The following is a 5501-nucleotide window of genomic DNA, read 5'->3' as shown; positions in this document are numbered from 1 at the left end:
GCCGTGTTTGTCTTGCTGCCCAGCCAAAAAAAAAAAATTATTCCGTCTGCTTCATGAGTCACAACATAGAAGAGTGTTTTGTGATTGGCTGACGCCCAGAACACATCAGCTTGGAGTTAACGGATATATACGAGGAGGCCGAGAAGATGGCCGTTTTAAGTGACTGTTGACAGTCACTTGCCCGATAAAGGGTTAAATGGTACACATAAAGAAACTCACTACGGCCAGGCCAAAACAACACCCCGCACTGTATCCGAGATCGCCACGCGCGCTAAATTTCAAATGTCGCTATTGAATATGACAAGCTTTCAGCCATAAACTCAACATAATCATCATGTATTATATATGAAAACATGCAGAATTACATGGTGCACATAAAGAAACTCACTACGGCCGGGCCAAAACAGCGCCCTCTGCTGTGTCCGAGATCGCCGCTTAAATTTCAAATGTCGCTATTGAATATAACAAGCTTTCAGCCATAAACTCAACATAATCATCATGTATTATATATGAAAACATGCAGAATTAAATGGTGCACATAAAGAAACTCATTACGGCCGGGCCAAAACAGCGCCCTGTGCCATATCCGAGATCGCCACGCGCGCCAAATTTCAAATGTCGCTATTGAATATAACAAGCTTTCAGCCATAAACTCAGCATAATCATCATGTATTATATATGAAAACATGCAGAATTACATGGTGCACATAAAGAAACTCACTACGGCCGGGCCAAAACAGCGCCCTCTGCGGTGTCCGAGATCGCCGCTGCTTAAATTTCAAATGTCGCTATTGAATATAACAAGCTTTCAGCCATAAACTCAACATAATCATCATGTATTATATATGAAAACATGCAGAATTAAATGGTGCACATAAAGAAACTCACTACGGCCGGGCCAAAACAGTGCCCTGCGCCGTATCCGAGATCGCCACGCGCCAAATTTCAAATGTCGCTATTGAATATAACAAGCTTTCAGCCATAAACTCAGCATAATCATCATGTATTATATATGAAAACATGCAGAATTAAATGGTACACATAAAGAAACTCACTACGGCCGGGCCAAAACAACACCCCGCACCGTATCCGAGATCGCCATTCGCGCTAAATTTCAAATGTCGCTATTGAATATAACAAGGTTTCAGCCATAAACTCAACATAATCATCATGTATTATATATGAAAACATGCAGAATTACATGGTGCACATAAAGAAATTCACTACGGCCGGGCCAAAACAGTGCCCTGCGCCATATCCGAGATCGCCACGCTCGCCAAATTTCAAATGTCGCTATTGAATATAACAAGCTTTCAGCCATAAACTCAACATAATCATCATTTTTATATATGAAAACATGCAGAATTAAATGGTGCACATAAAGAAACTCACTACGGCCAGGCCAAAACAACACCTCGCACCGTATCCGAGATCGCCACGTTAGCCAAATTTCAAATGTCGCTATTGAATATAACAAGCTTTCAGCCATAAACTCAACATAATCATCATGTATTATATATGAAAACATGCAGAATTAAATGGTGCACATAAAGAAACTCACTACGGCCGGGCCAAAACAGCGCCCTCTGCTGTATCCGAGATCACCATGCGCACCAAATTTCAAATGTCGCTATTGAATATAACAAGCTTTCAGCCATAAACTCAACATAATCATCATGTATTATATATGAAAACATGCAGAATTACATGGTGCACATAAAGAAACTCACTACGGCCGGGCCAAAACAGTGCCCTGCGCCGTATCCGAGATCGCCACGCGTCAAATTTCAAATGTCGCTATTGAATATAACAAGCTTTCAGCCATAAACTCAGCATAATCATCATGTATTATATATGAAAACATGCAGAATTAAATGGTGCACATAAAGAAACTCACTACGGCCAGGCCAAAACAACACCTCGCACCGTATCTGAGATCGCCATGTGCCAAATTTCAAATGTCGCTATTGAATATAACAAGCTTTCAGCCATAAACTCAACATAATCATCATGTATTATATATGAAAACATGCAGAATTACATGGTGCACATAAAGAAACTCACTACGGCCGGGCCAAAACAGCGCCCTCTGCTGTGTCCGAGATACGCCATTAAATTTCAAATGTCGCTATTGAATATAACAAGCTTTCAGCCATAAACTCAGCATAATCATCATGTATTATATATGAAAACATGCAGAATTAAATGGTGCACATAAAGAAACTCACTACGGCCGGCCAAAACAGCGCCCTGCTGTGTCCGAGATCGCCATACGCTAAATTTCAAATGTCGCTATTGAATATAACAAGCTTTCAGCCATAAACTCAACATAATCATCATGTAAGTCTAGGTGAGTAGGGTAGTAGTAGCCTAGTATAGTAAAATCACTGAGCTGATGCCTACATATATATATATATATATATATATATATATATATATATATATATATATATATATATATATATATATATATATATATATATATATATATATATATATATATATGGGTATGTATATATACACACACACACACACACACACACACACACACACACACACACACACACGTCAATATGGTCACTGGGCACAGCATGGTGAGCTCTTCCTCTCCTTGCCAGCCTCACTGGTTATTTGTTTTCCTGAGACAGATTTATTTACGATAATGACCATTTTTTAGTAAGTGTTAAACTGTTTGCATGGAGAAAATAAGGAGAAAGAAAAGGTGTGAAATATGCACTTTAAATTTGGTATTGGCCAGCAGCCTCATCAGTGGCTGTCAGCCAGTGAGGAACAGGAAAACTGACACGCTCTCCTGTGGAAGGTGCTTCTCCTCAGCCAATCCATTTTAGTAGGACTGGGAATGAGGAGGCGCAACAGAGGTGAGCGGGGGAGGACAGGTCGACTGGTGTTCAGTAAAATTGTAAGATACGAATACCCTACGACGTGACGTGTTATATTAAGTGTTCGCAGTACTACATTATCAGCTGTAATTGCAGGAAGGTGGGTGGTGAGTTATGCGCATAGCTGGGCGTTATCGCGATACTTTATCGCTGATAACAAAATCGTGTTGTCGGCCATCCGCTGCTTATTTAAATATATATCGGTATCTTCGTTATTTTTGTAACCAAACTAGTGATAATCGCTACTTTTTTTCCGCCTCAGAAAAAAAAAAAAACGTTGTCTCCTCCCTACTCGCATGCGTGGCCCGGGTGCCCGGTATTTTATGAAAAAACTTGGGGGTATGAATTATCTTTGGCGAAGAGATTTCGTACTTAGATCATCAACATTAAAATACTAGGTTGTTTTTTTGTTAGACTCAAAAATCAATACATCAAAGAGAAAAATCATTTAGCTTTGCCCCAAAATGATTATTCACTACCTCAAATTTGATATTCCATATTCGTTTGTGAGCATGCCATGGTGTTGAAGGCACCCGGTGTTGTGTTATTTGGTGTCCCATCGTCAAAAGCTGGCGCTTGTGTTAACAAACACTGGTCTCTCGTGAACTGCGCATGTTCAGACCAGTAAGCATAGACCTGTACAGTATCACAAACGCATTAAGAGCAGTTGCTGGAAGGCTGAATCAGACATACAGTACCACCATCCTCGCTGTTTCTAGAACGACACTCTGTACATGTAAATACAACTCGTACAGAGTGTCGATCTAGAAACATCGGGGATGGTGGTAGTGGTACTGTATGTCTGATTCAGCCTTCCAGCAACTCTAAATTACGGTTAAAAAGCTTTGTGAGACTGTTCAGGTCTACGCTTGCTGGTCTGAGCATGTGCAGTTCACGAGAGACCACTGTTTGTCGGTGGGGACGCCAAATAACACAACACCGGTTCAGGCGTTTCTAGTATTACCGTCCATATGTACGTGTCAACGTGTGCTTTTCAGATTTTGTAAGTTTTTAAAAATACAGATAATGAAAATATGAATTCATCTATGTTTTTTATTTGAAATGTCAATATAGTATCGTTTTCGCCTATCGGACTTATCGCTAGCTAGTATCGGAATTGTGGATTAATATCGGGTATCGGTTATCGCCTATATTTGTGTTTCCAGTTAACGAATATCGGTTATCACCGATAAGGTTTTCCATTATCAGTTATCGGTTATCGGGAATAAGGTTTTCTGTTATCGCACCCTGCTATGGTTATGCGAGCCAGGGTGGGCACCTGCTGGAGGCTAGGTGGGCGCGGGGTGGATAGGTTTAGTAGGGTTGAGTAAACGTGAGAATTACAATAACATTAATCCTCATGATTCCCTGGTAGCACGTATATAATTTGTTTAATATTATTAGGTAGTACAGGAAATCCCCGATATACGAAAGCTCGATGTACGAAAATTCGGATATACGAAAGTGAAAAATATAGGACAATTTTCGGTTCACGAAAGACATGCTTCGCATATACGAAAAGTACGACAGTTCCGCCCACTGTTTCGTACCCGATGTCTATATCGGTCGCCGCGCGCCGTCAACAGCCTCACGCACACTCGCAGTGATTAGGCAGCAAGTGTCCATGTCCCCTCCACTTCAACGCTCATCACTTAGCGTTGCCAGTTTGTGAACCCCTTGCTTCGACTCGAATCCGAAACACATCCCAGCCAGCGTGAGGAAACGTGAGGGTGATGGAGGGGTTGGGGGGGGGCTTGGAGTGGTGCGGTGGTGTACTGTTTGGCACGTGTTTCGGGCACGAGAGTCGAAACTGGCCTTTCACAGCTTGGGAAGTAAACATTGGCAATGTTAAGTGATGAGTTGTAGTGACGAGTTAGAGGGGATTGTCCTAACATATGTAATGCATTTCTATAACAGTAAAGGAACAGGAAATGGTAATTGTTTTTAATTATTTATGAGCCTTGCGTTTCATTGTATTGTGAGTAGTAAATTGCTTTTAAGCATAGTTATATTTAACTTTTTTTTTTTTTTTTTTTTTTTTGCTGGCGCTGGTCCCTAACCCCCCTATTTATTAACAATCCTATGGGGGAAATGGCTTCGATATACGAAAAATCGATAAACGAAAGGTTTTTTCAGTCCCTAACCCTTTCGTATAGGGGATTTCCTGTATTAATGGTTTATATGGATCACGTGTCCCTCGTTCAGTAAAAATAGTAGTAGTTGCTAATAGGCACACCTAACACAACCAAAATATAGAATTTTACACTTGGCGCAGGGACTGTTTTGGGGTGTCATTGAAGGTAACGGGCTCAAGAGTGGCCTGTCCAGATATTTTGTTTTTTATTTATTGATGATCCACGAGACATCCTAGAGTTAAATCAAAGTATGTGGTTATCTTTGTATTCATTCCTACACACTCTGGTAATATCTCTGTGGGGTCTGATTCACTTATTAGAGTGAAATTCTATTGTGGAAAACAGCCACAAATTCGTGTCACTGGTGAAAATGAAACTGATAATTTAAATTTTGCCACCATGAAATATATACAAATAGATAAATATGAGTGACTTCACCTGCTTGATGTTTACACAGTTAATTGAC

Source organism: Eriocheir sinensis, chromosome 33, assembly GCF_024679095.1.
Source record: "Eriocheir sinensis breed Jianghai 21 chromosome 33, ASM2467909v1, whole genome shotgun sequence".
NCBI lineage: Eukaryota > Metazoa > Arthropoda > Malacostraca > Decapoda > Varunidae > Eriocheir > Eriocheir sinensis.
This window is presented reverse-complemented; position numbering follows the sequence as displayed.